The sequence below is a fragment of the Theropithecus gelada genome, chromosome 1, assembly GCF_003255815.1.
Source record: "Theropithecus gelada isolate Dixy chromosome 1, Tgel_1.0, whole genome shotgun sequence".
Taxonomy (NCBI): Eukaryota; Metazoa; Chordata; class Mammalia; order Primates; family Cercopithecidae; genus Theropithecus; species Theropithecus gelada.
This window is the reverse complement of record NC_037668.1, coordinates 28,571,739-28,588,382: the sequence shown is the minus strand read 5'-3', so window position 1 is coordinate 28,588,382 and position 16,644 is coordinate 28,571,739.

The window sequence follows — 16,644 nt, the reverse complement described above, 5'->3', positions numbered from 1 at the left end:
TTAAAAGAAAGTTTTAACTTTGTGCAACAAATCCACAAAGCATTTTCACAGGCAGCTTCTTTCTAGTGTTTACCAGGGAATATCCTATTTTTCTCCATAAGCCTCAAAGGGCTCCCAAATGTCCCTTTGCAGATCCTACAAAAAGAACGTTTTCAACCTGTTGAATAAAAACGAAGTTTTAACTTTATGAGACGAATCCATACAAAACAAAACAGTTTCACAGATCGCTTCTTTCTCTTTTATATCTGAAGATACTTGCTTTTTTCCCATAGGCCTCACTTGGCTCTCAAATGTCACTTAGCAGATCCTTCAAAAAGAGTGTTTCCAACCTGCTGAATCAACAAAAAGGTTTGACTTTGTGAGATGAATTCACACATCACCAAGGAGATTCACAGATAGCTTCTTTCTAGTTTTTATCTGGGGATATTCAGTTTGTCCCCATAGGCCTCAATGGGCTCTTAAATGTTTCTTCACAGATTCTACAAAAAGAGTGTTCCCAATCTTATGAATCCAAAGAAAGGTTTAACTCTGTGAGATGCATTCAGAATAATAAAGCAGTTTCACAGATAGCTTCTTTCTAGTTTTTATCTGGGGATTTTCAATTTTTCCCTTAGACATCAATGGGTTACTAAATGCCTCTTCACAGATTCTTCAAAAAGAGTGTTTCCAATCTGCTTATTCAAAAGAAAGATTTAATTCTGTGAGACCAATCCACACATCAACAAAGATGATTCACAGATAGTTTCTTTCTAGTTTTTATCTCGGAATATTCATTTTTTCCCCATAGACCTAAATGGGCTTTCAAATGTAACTTCACAGTTTATCTGAATAGAGTTTCTCCAACCTGGCGAATCAAAAGAAAGGTTTAACTCTGTGAGATGAATTCACACATCACAAGCTGTTTCACAGATAGCTTCTTTCTAGTTTTTATCTGGGGATATTCAGTTTTTCCCCATAGGCCTTGAAAGGTTTAGAAATGTCCCCTGGCAGATTCTCCAAAAAGAATGTTTACAACTTGCTGAATCACAGCAAACTTTTAATTCTGTGAGACGAATTCACACATCACAATGCAGTTACACAGATGGCTTCTTTCTAGTTTTTAGCAGGGGATATTCAGTTTTTCTGCATGAGCCTCATTGGGCTCTAAAATGCACCTTCACAGATTATCCAAATAGAGTGTTTCTGAACTCCTGAATCAGAGGAAAGTTTTAACTCTGGTAGATGAATACACACTTCACAATGCAACTTCACAGATTGTTTCTAGTTTTTATTGGGATATTCTGTTTTTCCCCTTGGGCCTCAGTAGGCTTCCAAATGTCCCTTTGCAGATTCTACGAAAAGAGTGTTTCCAACCTGCTGAATCAAAAGAAAGGTTCAACTCTGAGAGATGAATCCAGACATCACAAAGCAGTTTCACAAATAGCTTCTTTCGAGATTTTCTTTAGAGATATTCAGTTTTTCCTTATCAGCCTCAAAGGTGTCCAAAATGTCCCTTCATAGAGTGTTCAAAAAGAGTGTTTCCACAATGCTGAATCTAAAGATAATTTTAACTCTGTGAGATGAATCCACATGTCACAAAGCAGATAGATTATTTCTAGTTTTTATCTGGGAATATTTCATTTTTTCCAACAGGCTTCAGTGGGCTCTGAAATGTCAATTTGCAGATTCTCTAAAAAGAGTGTTTCCAACTTGCTGAAAAAAAGCAGAGGTTTAGTTTATGAGATGAATCCACACATCACATATTAGTTTCGCAGATAGATTCCTTTTAGTTTTTATCTGGGTATATTTGGTTTGTTCCCATGGGCCAAAATGGACTCCCAAATGTCACGTTACACATCCTACAAAAACCTACTGAATCAAAAGAAACGTTTACATTTGTGACAGGAATCGAGACATTACAAAGCAGTTTCACAGATAGCCTTCATTTAGTTTTTATTCAGGGATATTTGGTGTGTTCCCATAGGCCTAAATGGGCTCCAAATTGTCCTGTGCACATTCTACAATAAAAATATTTCCTTCCTGCTGAATAAAAAGAACAGTTTAACTGTTTGAGCTTAATTCACACATCAGTAAGTAGTTTCATAGATGGCTTCTTTCCAGTTTTTATCTGGGAATATTTGGGTTTTTTCCATAGGCCTCAATGGGCTCCAAAATGGCCCTTTGCAGATTCTCCAAAAGGAGTGTTTCCAACCTGCTGAATCAAATGTAAGGTTTAACTCTGGGAGATGAATCCTCACGTTAAAAAGCAGTTTCACAGATAGCTTCTTTCTTGTTATTATCTGGGGATATTCCATCTTTCCCCATAGGCTTGAATGGGCTTGCAAATGTCCCATCACAGACACTCCAAATTGTGCTTCCAAACTGCTGAATCAAAATAAAGGTATTACTCTGTGAGACGAATGCACACATCACAAAGCAGTTTCCCAGATAGCTTCTTTCTGGTTTTTAACTGGGGATATTATGTTTTTACCTCTAAGCCTCAATGGGTTTGCAAATGTTTCTCTGAAGGTTCTCCAAAAACAGTCTTACCAACCTGCTAAATCATAGGAAACTTTTAACTGTGTGAAATGAGTCCACAAACTACAAAGCTGTTATATATATAGCTTCTTTCTAGTTTTTAGCTGTGGATATTTGGTTGTTCGTCATTGGACTCAATGGGTGCCAATATGTCCTTTTGTACATTTTTTAAAAACAGTGTTTCCAACCTTCTGAGTCAAAGAAAAGGTTTAACTCTGTGAAAAGAATCCGCACATCACAAAGCAGTTCCACAGACAACTTCTTCCTCATTTTTCTCTGGAGACATTTGTTCTTTTCACATGAGCCTCAACTAGCTCCCAGTTGTGCCATCTCACATTCTCCAAAAGGAGTGCTTACAACCTGCTGAATCAAAAGAAAGGTTTAGCTCTATGAGATGAATTCACACATCACAAGGCAGTCTCACAGATAGCTTTTTTGAATTTTTATCTGGGGATATTCTGTTTCTCCCCATTGGCCTGAATGGACTCCCAAATTTCTCTCTGCAGATTTTCCAAAAAGAGTGTTTTCAATCTGCTGAATCAAAGGAAATGTTTAACTCTGTGAAATGTATCCACACATCACAAAGCTGTTCACAGATAGACTTTTTTCCCGTTTTTACATGTGGATATGCAGTTTATCCCCATGGGCCTCAATGGTCTCCCAAATGTCCCTTCATAGATGCTCAAAAAAAGTGTTTTCAACCTGCTGAAAGAAAAGAAAGGTTTAACCCTGAGATGAATCCACACATCACAAAGCAGCTTCACAGACTCCTTGTTTCTAATTTTTACCTGGAAAATTTGATTTTTATTAAAGTAGGCTTCAATGATCTCCCTAATGTCCCTTCACATATTCTCAAAAAAGAGTCTTTCCAACCTAATGAATCAAAAGAAAAGTTTAACCCTGTGAGATGAATATGCAGATCACAAAGCAGTTTCATATATATCTTCTTTCTAGTTTTTACCTGGGATATTTTGTTTCTCCTCACTGGCATCAATGGAGTCCAAAATATCCCTTCACACATTCTCCAAAAAAAAGTGTATCCAACCTGCTGAATCAAAAGACAGGTTTAACTCTGTGAGATGAATCCACACATCACAAAGCAGTATCACATACAGCTTCTTTCAAATTTTTATCTGGGAATCTTCTGTTTTACTCTAGTACTTAATGAGATTCTAAATGTCCTTCTGCGGATTCTCCAAAAAGCGTGTTTCCAACATGCTGAATAAAAAGAAAAGTTTACCTCTGTGAGATGAATCTACACATCACAAAGCAGTTTCACAGACAGCTTCTTTCTAGTTTTTACCTGGGGATATTCTGTTTTACCCCATGGGCATCAATGGGCTTTGAAATGTTTCTTAGCAGATCTTTAAGAAGGTTTCCAACCTGTTGAATCAAAAGAAAGGCACTACCCTGTAAGATGAATCCACACATCACAAAGCAGTTTCACAGAGAGCTTCTTTCCAGTATTTATCTGGGAATATTCTGTTTATCCCAATGAGGCTTAATATGCTCCCATATGTCCCATTGCAGATTGTCCAAAAAGAGTGTTTCCAATCTTCTGAATCAAAACGTTTAACCCTGTGAGATTAATCCACACATCACAAAAAAGTTTCACAGATAGCTTTTTTCTAGTTTTTATCTGGAGATATTTGGTTTATCACAAAAGCCCCAATGGGCTCTCGTATGTCCCTTCGCAGATTGTGCCAAAGAGTGCTTCCAACCTGCTGAATAAAAAGAAGGATTTAATTCTGTGAGATGAAATCAAACATCACAAAGTAGTTTCACAGATAGTTCCCTTCTAGTTTTTATCTGGAAATATTCAGTGTTTTTTTTTTGTTTTTTTTTTTTGCATGGGCTTCAATGCGCTTTCAAATGCCCCTTTACAGATTCTCCAAAAACAGTGTTTCCATCTTACTGAATTGAAAGAAACGTTTAACTCTGTGAGATGAATCCGCACATCACAAAGTAGTTTCACAGTTAGCTTCTTTCTATTTTTTACCTGGAGATTTTTGGGTTTTCCCCATTGGTCTGAATGGGCTCCCAAATGTCCCTTCGTGGATACTTTAAAAAGAATGTTTCCAACCTGGTGAATCAAATGATAGGTTCAACTATGGGAGATGAATCCACCCTTTGCAAAGCAGTTTTACAGATTGCTTCTTTCTAGTTATTACCTCAGCATATTTTGTTTCTCCCGAAAAGAATCAGTGGGCTCTCAAATGTCCCTTCACAGATACTCCAAAAAGAGTATTTCCAACCTACTGAATCAGAGGATACTTTTATTTATGTGAGGTGAATCCACACATCACAATGCAGTTTCACAGATAGTTTCTTTCTCATTTTATCTGAAGATACTTGTTTTTTTTTCCCCCATGGGTCACAATGGGCTCCCAAATGTCCCTTCATTGATTCTTCTAAAAGAGAGTATTCAACCTGCTGAATCAAAAGAAACTTTTAACTCCATATGATGAATTCTCATATGACAAGCAGTTTCACAGAAAAGTTTTTTCACATTTTTACGTGGGGATATTCAGTTTTTCCCCATTGGTCTCAATGGACTCCAAATGTTGCTTTGCAGATAATCCAAAAAATGAGTGTTTCCAACCTAATGAATCAAAAGAAAGTTTTAACTCTGTCCGATGAATCCACACATCACAGTGCAGTTTCACAGATGCATTCTTCCTAGTTTTTATCAGGGGGTATTCAGGTTTTTTGTATGCCACAATCAGCTCCCAAGGTCCCATCATGGATACTTAGAAAAGCATGCTCCAACCTGCTGAAACAAAAGAAAGGTTTAATTCTGTGAGATGAATCCAACATCACAAAGCAGTTTCACAGATAGCTTCTTTCTAGTTTTTACCTGGGGATATTCCATTTTTCCCCATAGGCCTCAAGGAACTCACAAAAGTCCCATTGCAGATTCTCCAAAAAGAGTGTTTCCAACTTGCTGAATCAAAAGAAAGCTTTAACTCTGAGATGAATGCACACTTCACAAAGCAGTTTCACAGACAGCTTCTTTGTAATTTTTTCATGGGGATATTCATATTTTCCTGCATAGGCCTCTATGGGCTCCCAAGTATCTCTTTGTAGATTCTCCAAAAACAGTGCTAGCAACCTGTTGAATCAAAAGAAAGGATAAACTCTGACATAAATCCAGACATCACAAAGCAGTTTCACAGATAGCTTCTTTCTAATTTTGTCCTGAGGATATTCCATTTTTCCCCATAGACCTCAATGGGCTCTAATATGTCCCTTTGCAGATTCTCCAAAAGGAGTGTTTCCATCGTGATGAATAATTAAAAAAAGTTTAACTCTGCGAGATGAATCCACACATTACAAAGCAGTTTCACAGATAGCTTCTTCTAGATATATCTTGTGATATTCTCTTTTTTTTTAATGCCCATAGGCCACAATGGGCTCCCAAATGTCCCTTCACAGACAGTCCAAAAATATTCTTTTCAAACTGCTGAATCAAAATAAAAGTTTAACTCTGTTAGATGAATCCACACATCACAAAGCAGTTTCACAAATACCTTCATTGCTGTTTTTATCTGGGGATATTAGGATTTTAACCGTAGGCATCAATAGACTTCAAAATGTCCCTTCACAGATTCTCCAAAAAGAGTGTTTCCAATTTGTGGAATCAAAAGAAACGTTTAACTCTGTGAGATGAATGCACACATCACAAAGCAGTTTCACAGACAGCTTCTTTCTAGTTTTTATCTGGGGATATTCTGTTTTTCCCCGTAGGACTCAATGGGCTCCCAAACATCCCTTTGCAGATTTTTCAAATAGAGTGTTTCCAACCTGGTGAATCAAATGAAATACTTAACTCGGTGAGATGAATCCACACATCACAATGCAGTTTCATAGATAGTTTCTTTCTAGATTTTATCTGGAAATATTCGATTTTTCCCCATAGGCCTCAAAGGTCTCCCAAATATCCCTTTGCAGATTCTCCAAAAAGTGTGTTTACAACCAGTTGAACCCAAAGGAAGGTTTAACTCTGTGAGATGAATCCACACATCACAAAGCAATTTTGCAGATAGCATCTTGATGGTTTTCATTTGAGAATATTTCGTTTTTCCTTTAGACCTCAATAGGTTTCCGTTCGCCGATTGTCTGAAAAAGACATTTCTTTATTTCCCCATAGGCATCAAAGAGCTCCCAAAAGTCCCTTTGCAGATTCTACAAAAAGAGTGTTTCCAACCTGTTGAATCAAAGGAAAGGTTTAACAATGTGTAATGAATCCACACATCACAAAGCAGTTTTACAGACAGCTTCTTTCTGATATATATCTGGGAATATTATGTTTCCTTCCATAGGCCTCAAAGGGTTCACAAATGTTACTTCACAGATTCTACAAAAACAGTGTTTCCAACCTGCTGAATCAAAAGAATGGTTTATCTCTGTGAGATGAATCCACCCATCACATAGCAGTTTCATAGATACCTTCTTTCTAGTTTTTATCTGGGGATATTTGTTTTTTTCCTATAAGCCTCAATGCGTTTCCAAATGTCCCTTGTTAGACTGTAGAAAAAGAGTTTTTCCAACCTGTAGAATCAAAATAAAGGTTTAACTCTGTGAGATGAATCTGCACATCACAAAGCAGTTTCACAGATAGCTTCAATCTAGGTTTTATCAGTGTATATTGGGTTTTTCTCCACAGGCATCAATGGGCTCCCAAATATCCCTTTGCAAGTTCTCCAAAAAGAATGTTTCCAACTTGCTGAATCAAAAGAAATGTTTAATTTTGTGAGGTAAATCCACACATAAAAAAAGCAGTTTCACAGATATCTTCTTTATAATTTTCATCTGAGGATATTTGGTTTTTCTCCATAGGCCTCAATGGTCTCCCAAACATGCCTTCACAGATTCTACCAAAAAAAAAAAAAGTATTTCCGACATGCAGAATCAAACAAACGTTTTACCTCAGTGAGGTGAATCTACACATCATGAATCAGTTTCACAAACAGCTTCTTTCTAGTTTTTATCTGGGGATATTCAGATTTTCCATATAGGCCTCAATGGGCTCCCAAATGTTCCATTGAAGACCCTCCAAAAAGAGTGTTTCCAACCTACTGAATCAAAAGAAAGATTTAACCCTGTTATTTGGATCTTCCCCATAGACCTCTATGAGTTGCAAAATTTCCCCTCACGGATTCTCCTAAAAGACAGTTTCCAGCCTGCTGAATCAAAAGAAAAGTTTAACTTTGTGAGGTGAATTACAAACATCACAAAGCAGTTTCATAGATAACTTTTTTTGTAGTTTTTATCTGGGATATATGGTTTTTTCTTATAGGACTCAATGGGCCCCGAAAATTCCCTTAGCAGATTATACAAAAAGAGTGTTTCAAATTTGCTTAAATGAAGGAAAGGTTTATCTCTGTAAGATGAGTCCCCACATCACAAAACAGTCTCACAAATAGCTTCTTTCTAGTTTTTATTTGCGGATATTTGGCTTTTCCCATTAGGCCTAAATTGACTCCCATATCTCCCTTCACAGATACTCCAAATAGTGTACTTCCAACCTAGTGAATCAAAAGAAAGGTTAACTTTGTGAAATGAACCCACCCATCACAAAGCAGTTTCACCGATAGCTTCTTTCCATTTTTTATCTGGGGATATTCAATTTTATTGCATGGGCCTCAATGGGCTCTCAAATATCCCTTCGCATATACTTCAAAAAGAATGTTTCTAAAATGCTTAATGAAAAGGAAGGTTTAACCATGTGAGATGAATCCACACATCACAAAGCATTTTCACAGATAGTTTCTTTCTAGTTTTTATCTGCAGATAATCTGTTTTTTCCCATAAGCCTTAATTGGCCCCCAAATGTCCCTTCACAGATTCTACAAAAAGATTGTTTCCAACCTGCTGAATCAAAATAAAGGTTTAAATGTGTGAGCTGAATCCACATATCACAATGCAGTTTCACAGATAGTTTCTTGGCAGATTTTATCTGGAGATATTCAGTTTTTCACCATAGGACTCAATGGGTTCCCTATGTCCCTTTTGCATATCCGCATAACAAAGTGTTTCCAACCTGCTGAATAAAAAGAAAGGTTTATCTCTGTGAGATGAATCCACACATCACAAGGAAGTTTCACAGATAGATTCTTTTTAGTTTTTATCTGGGGATATTCGGTTTTTCTCCACAGGCCACAATGAGATCCCAAATGCCTTTTCGCAGAGTCTGAAAAAAGAGTATATCCAACCTGCTGATTCAAAAGCAAAGAGTAACTCTGTGAATTAAATCCACAAATATGAAAGTAAATTCGCAGATAGCTTCTCTCTACTTTTTATCTTGGGATGTAGGTTTTTCTCCATAGGTCTCAATAAGCTTTAAAATGACCCCACACAGATTCTCCAAAAAGACTGTTTCCAACTTACTGAATCCAAAGAAAGGTATAATTCTGTGAGATGAATCCACAAATCACAAAGGACTTTCACAGCTAGCTTCTTTCTTGATTTTATCTGTGGATATTCTGTTTTTCCTTATATGGGCTCCCAAATGTCTTATATAATATTCTCCAAAAAGAGTGTTTCAAACCAGAAAGGCTTAACTCTGGGAGTCAAATTCACACATCACAACATAGCTCCACAGACACCCGCTTTGTCATTTTGATCTGGGGATATCTTTTTTTTTCGTATGCCTCAATGGCCTCCAAATGCACCTTAGCAGATTCTCCTAAAAGAGTGTTTCCAACCTGCTCAATAGACAGAAAGTTTTAACTCTCTGAGTCGAATACACACATCCCAAAGCAGTTTCACAGATAGCTTCTTTCTAGGATTAATCTGGAGATATTTTTTTTTTCCCATAGGCTCAAATGGGTTTTCAAATGCTCCTTTGCATTTGAAAGAAGAGTGTTTCAACTCGCAGAATCAAAAGTAAGGTTTAACTCTATACAATGAACCTACAAATCAAAAAACAGTTTCACAAATAGCTTCTTTCTAGTTTTCATCTGGGGATATTCAATTTTTCCCCATAGGGCCCAGTGGTCTCCCAAATGTCCCATCCCAGATTATTCAAAAAGAGTGTTTCCAACCTGCTGACTCAAAAGGAATATTTAATCCTTTGCGATGAATCCACACATAGGAAATAAGTTTCATGGATGATTTCTTTCTTGTTTTTATCTGGGGATATTTGGTTTTTCACCATAGGCCTCAATGGGCTCCCATATGTCCCTTTGCAAATTCCACACAAAGACCGTTTACAATCTACTGAATCAATAGAAAGGGTAACTCTCTAAGATGAATCCACACATCAAAAAATAGTTTCAAAGATAGCTTCTTTCAAGTCTTTTTCTGGTGATATTTTTTTTTCCCATAGTCCTCAAAGGGTTCCCAAATTACCCTTTGCAGATTATACAGAAAGAGTGTTTCCAAACTTTTGAAATAATAGAAAAGTTTAACTCTAATAGATGAATATGCACATCACAAGACAGCTTCACAGATAGCATCTTTCTAGTTTTTATGTGAGGATATTCAGTTTTTCCTCATAAGACTCAATGTGATGTCAAATGTCCAATCACAGATTCTCCAAGAAGAGTGTTTTCAACCTGCTGAATTAGAAGAAAGTTTCAACTCTGTGAGATGAATCCACATATCACAAAACAGTGTCACCTATGGCTTCTTTCTAGTTTTTTTCTGGAGATATTCTGTTTTGCCCCATAGGTCTCAATGGGCTCCAAATATTCCTTTCACAGATTCTCCAGGAAGAGTGTTTCCAACCTGCTGAATCAAAAGAAAGGTTTAACTATGTTAGGTGAATCCACACATCACAAAGCAGTTTCACAGACAGCTTTTTCCAGTTTTTATATCGGGATATTCAGTTTTTCCCCATAAACCTCAATGGGATCACACATGTCCATTCGCAGATTGTCAAAAAAGAATGTTTCCAACCTGTTGAATCAAGAGAAAGTTTTAACTCTTTGACATAAATCCAAATATCACAAACCAGTTTCACAGATAGCTTGTTTGTAGTTTTATATGGGGATATTCAGTTTTTCTCAATAGGCCTCAAAAGGATCACAAATGCCCCTTAACAGATTGTCCAAAAAGAGTGTTTCCAACCTGCTGAATCAACAGAAAGTTTTGACTCTGTGACATAAATACACATATCACAAACCAGTTTCACTGATAGCTGCTTTCTAATTTCTATTTGAAAATATTCAGTTTTTCCACAAAAGACTCAATGGGTTCCCAAATGTCCTTTCACAGATTCTACCAAAATAATTTTTCCTACCTGCTCAATCAAAAGAATGGTTTAATTCTGTGAGATGAATCCACACATAAACAGGAGTTTCACAGATAGATTCTTTGTAGTTTTATTGGGGGATATTTGCATATTCAGTATTTCCCTTTAGGCCTCAATGGACTCCCAAATTCCCCTTTGCAGATTCTACAAGAGAGTTTCCAACAAGCTGAATTGGAAAAAAGAGATTAACTCTCTGAGATGAATCCACACATCACAAAGCAGTTTCACAGATAGCTTCTTTCTAGGTTTTTTTTTTTTTTTTTTCCTGGGGATGTTCAGTTTATCTCCTTAGGCCTGAATAGGCCCATAAATGTCCATTCACAGATACTACAAAAAGAGTGTTTCCAACCTGCTGAATCAAAAGAAAGGTTTAACCCTATGAGATGAATCCAGAAATCACAAAATAGTTTCACAGATAGCTTCTTTCTAGTTTTTATCAGGGAATAACAGGTATTTCCCCATCGGCCTCCATGGATTCCCAAATGTCTTTCAACAGGTTTGACAAAAAGAGTGTTTCCAACATGTTTATTCAAAAGAAAGTGTTAAGTCTGTGAGATGAATCCACACACAAAGCACTTTCATAGATAGATTCTTTCTAGTTTTTATCTGGAGATATTCGGTTTTTCCCCACAGGCCTAAAAGGACTCCAAAATGTCACTTCACAGATTCTCAAAAACAATGTTTCCATCCTGCTGAATCAAAACAAGGGTTTACCTGTGTGAGATGAATCCACAGATCACATAGCAGTTTAACCGATAGCTTCTTTCTAGTTATCTGGAGATATTTGGTTTTTCCCCATAGGCCTCAATGAGCTCTCAAATGTACCTTCCTAGATTCTTCAAAAAGAGTCTTTCCAACCTGCGGAATCAAAAGAAACTTTTAACTCTGTGAGATGAATCCACAGATCAAACAGCAGTTTCACAGAAATCTTCTTTCTGGTTTTTATTTGAGGATATTTGTTTTTTCCCAATAGTCCTCAATTGGCTCCCAAATATTCCTTCACAGATTCTTTAAAAAGTGTTTCCAACCTACTGAATGAAAAGAAAGTTTTAACTCTGTGAGGTGAATCCACACATCACAAATCAGTTTCACAGATAGCTTCTTTTTAATTTTAATTAAGGATATTCTCTTTTTCCACCTAGTCCTAAATGGGCTCCCAAATGTCCCTTCACAGATCATACAAAAAGAATGTTTCCAACCTGCTGAATCAAAAAAAAAAAAAAGGCAGATTTAACTCTGTGACATGAATCCATACATTAGCAAGCAATTTCACAGACAGCTTATTTTTAATTTTTATCTGGGGATATTTCGTTTTCCTCCATAGGCCTCAATGGGCTCCAAAATGTCACTTTGCATATTCTCCAAAAAACAGTGTCACCAACCTGCTGAATCAGAAGAAAGTTTGAACTCTGTGAGTTCAATCCACACATTACAAAGCAGTTTCAAACATAGTTTCTTTCGAGTTTTTATCAGGGGATACTCAATTTTTCTCCACAGGCCTCAAGGGGCTCCCAAATGTCCCTTCATAGCTCCTCCAAAAACAGCGTTATTAACCAACTGAATCATAAGAAAAGTTTAACTCTGTGAGATGAATCCACACATCATAAGGGAGTATCACAGATAGATTCTTTCTAGTTTATATCTGGGGTATTCTGCATTTCCCCATAGTCCTATATGGGCTCCCAAATGTCCCTTCACAGATTCAACACTTAGAATGTTTCAAACATGCTGAATGAACAGAAAGACTTAACTCTGTGAGATGAATCCACACTTTGAAAAACAGTTAGAGAGATAGCTCCTTTCTAATTTTTAATCTTGGGATACTGTGTTTTTCCCAACACACATCAATGGGCTCCCAAAACTCCCTTCATAGAGTCTACAAATAAGTGTTGCCAAACCTGCTGAATCATAAGAAATATTTAACTTTCTGAGATGAATCCACACACTACAAAGAAGTTTCACAGATAGCTTCTTTCTAGATTTTATCTGGGAATACTTGGTTTTCCTCATAGGCCTCAGTGGGCTCTCAAATGTCCCTTAACAGATTCTCCAAAATATGAGTTGTTTCTAATCTGCTGAATCAAAAGAAATGTTTAATTCTGTGAGATGAATCCATATATCAGAAAGCAGTTTCACAGATAGCTTCTTTATAGTTTTAATCTGGGAATACTCTATTATTCCTGATAGGCCACAATGGGCTCCCAAATGGCTTTTCACTGATTTTAGAAAAAGAGTATTTCCTACCTGCTGAATCAAAAGAAAGGTTTCTCCCTTTGAGATGAATCCACACAACTCAAAGTTGTTTCACAGATAGCTTCTTTCTAGTTTTTATCATGGCATATTCACTTTTTCCCCTAGGCCTCAATGGTCTCCCAAACGTCCCTTTGCAGATTCTCCAAAAAAAAGTGTTTCCTAACTGCTGAATCAAAAGAAACATTTTGAAACTCTCTGAGATGAATACAGACATCACAAAGCAGTCTCACAGGTAGCTTCTTTCTAGCATTTATGTGGGGATATTTGGCTTTTTGATAGACATCAATGGGCTCCCAAATATGCCTTCACAGATTCTCCAAAAAGAGTGTTTCCAACTTGCTGGTCAAAAATAAATGCTTAACTCTGTGAGGTGAATCCACACATCACAAAGCAGTTTCACAGATAACTTCTTTCTAGTTTTGATCTAAGGTTTTTGTTTTTATCCCATAGGGTTCAATGAGCTCACAAATGTTCCTTCACACATTCTACAAAAAGAGTGTTTCCAATTTGTGGAATCAAAAGAAAGGTTTAGCTCTGCAAGATGAATCCACACATCACAAATCAGGTTCGCAGATAGCTTCTTTCGAGTTTTTATCTGGAGATATTCAGTATTTCCCCATAGGCCACAATGATCTCTTAAAAGTCTCTTTGGAAATTCTCCAAAGAAAGTGCTTCCAACCTCTAAATCAAAAGAAAGATTTAACTCTATGAGATGAATCCACACATCACAAAGCAGTTTCACAGCTTCTTTATAGTTTTTATCTGGGGATATCTGATTGCTCCCAGAGGCCTCAATGGGCTTCTAGATTTCCCTTCACAGATTCTCCAAAAAAGAGTGTTTCCAACCTGTTGAATCAAAAGAAAGTTTTAACCCCATGAGATGAATACACACATCACAAAGCAGTTTCCTAGATAGCTTCTTTCTACTTTTTATCTGGGGATATTTGATTTTTTCCCAATAGGCCTCAATGGGCTCCCAAATATCCCCCTTGCAGATACTCCAAAAGAGTTTTTCCAAACAGCTAAATCAAAAAAAGCTTTAAACTTGTGAGATGAATTTACATATCACAAAGCAGTTTCATAGATAACTTCTTTCTATTTTTTATCTGGGGATATTCCGTTTTTCCCCATAGGCCACAATGGCCTTTCAAATATGCTTTTGCAGATTCTTCAAAAAGAGTGTCTCCAATCTCCTGAATTAAAGAAAAGTTTTAACTCTGTGAGATGAAGCCACACATCAGTAACCAGTTTCATAGAGAGCTTCTTTCTGGTTTTTATCCAGGGATATTCAGTTTTTCCCCACAGGCCCCAATGGGCTTTCAAATTTCTCATTGCAGATCCTACAAAAAGAGTATTTTCAACCCTGTGCAGCAAAAGAAAGTTTTAACTCTGTGAGATAAATCCACACATCACAAAGCTGTTCAACAGATAGATTCTTTCTAATTATTATATGGGGACATTCTGTTTTCCACCATAGGCCTCAATGGGCTCCCAAATATACCTTCACAGATTATACAAAAATAGTGTTTCTAACCTCCTCAATCAAAAGACCTGTTTAACTATGTGAAATGAATCCACACATCACAAATAAGTTTCATAGATTGCCTCTTTCTAGCTTTTATATAGGGATATTCTGTTGTTTTCCATAGGTCTCCATAAGTTCCTAAATGGCCCTTTGCACATTCTACAAAAAGAGAGTTATCAACCAGCTGAATCAAACAAAAAGATTAACCCTGTGAGATGATTGCTCCCATCACAAAGTAGTTTAAGAGATAGCTTTCTTCTGGTTTTTGTCTGAGAATATCCACTTTTCCCCCAAGAGCCTCAATGGGCTTGATATGTCCCTTTTAAGATTCTCCAAAAAGAGTGTTTCCAACCTCCTGAATGAAAAGAAAGTTTTAACTCTGTGAAATGAATTCACACATCATAAAGCATTTTCACAGATAGATTCTTTATAGTTTTTATCAGGGGATAGTTGGTTTTTCCCATAGGCCTCAGTGGGCTCCCAAATGTCTCTTCACAATTCCTCCAAGAAGAGTTTTTCCAATGTGCTGAAGCAAAAGAAAGGTTTAAATCTGGAATATGAACAAAAATATTGCAAACAGTTTCACAGACAGATTCTAGTTTCTATCTGAGTATAGTCAGTTTTTCCCCATAGGTTTCTATAGGCTCCTAAATATCCCTTCGTTGATTCTACAAAAAGACTGTTTTTAAACTGCTAAATAAAAAGAAACTTTTGAGATTAATGCACACATCCTGAAACAATTTCACAGATAGCGTCTTTCTAGTTTTTATCTGGGGATATTCGGTTTTTCCTGTAGACCTCAATGGGCTCCTAACTGTCCATTAGTAATTTCATCATATAGAGTTTTTCCAACGTGATGAATCAAAACAATGGTTTAACTCTTTGTGATGAATCCATACATCACAAAGCAGTTTCACAGATATCTTTTTTTTCTATTTTTTTCTGGGGATGTTTCATTTTTATCATAGATCCACATATCCCAAAGCAGTTTCACAGATAGCTTCTTTCTAGTTTTCATCTGGGGATATTCAGTATTTTCCCTGGGCCTCAATGGGCTCCAAAATGTTGCTTTGCAGATTCTCCAAGTTGAGTGTTTCCAACCCACTGAATCAACAGAAAAGTTTAACTCTGTGAGATAAATCCATGTATCACAAAGCCATTTCACAGATAGCTTTTTTCTAGTTCTTATCTGATGATATTCGATTTTTTTTTCCCATAGGCTGCAATGGGCTCCCAATTGTTCATTGACAGAGCCTCCCAAAAGAGTGTTGCCATCCTGTTGTATCAAAAGAAAGTTTAACTCTGTGAGATGAATTCACACAGCTCTAAGCAGTTTCACAGATAGTTTTTTTCTAGTTTTTATCTGGAAATTTTCAGTTTTTCCCTGTAAGTCTCAAAGGGCTCCTGAATGTTTCTCTGCAGATCATAAAAAATGAGCCTTTCCAACTTGCTGAATCAAAAAAAAAGGGGGGGGGTTTACTGAGTGAGATGAATCAACAGATTAGAATGGAGTTGCACAGATAGCTTATTTCTAGTTTTTATCTGGGGTATTTGGTTTTTCCCCATAGACCTCAATGGGTTCCCAACAGTCCCTTTGCATATTCTCTGAAAGAGTTTCCAATCTGCTGAGTGAAAAGAAAGGTTTAACTCTGTGAGATGAATCCACACATCACAAGGGCATTTCACAGATATCTTCCTTCTATTTTTTATCTAGGTATATTTGGTTTTTTACCTTAGGCATCAATGGGCTCCCAAATGTCCCTTCACAGATTCTACATAAAGAGTGTTTCCAACTTGCTTAATCAAAAGAAAGTTCTGACTCTTGAGATGAATCCACATATCCCAAAGCAGTTTCACAGATAGCATCTTTCTAGTCTTTATCTGTTGTGGGAAGTCAGAGACACCAAACGGAGGGACCAGCTGAAGCCATGGCAGAAGAACATAAATTGTGAAGATTTTATGGACATTTATTAGTTCCCCAAATTAATATTTTTATAATTTCTTGTGCCTGTCTTTACTGCAATCTCTGAACATGAATTGTGAAGATTTCATGGACATTTATCACTTCCCCAATCAACACTCTCATGATTTC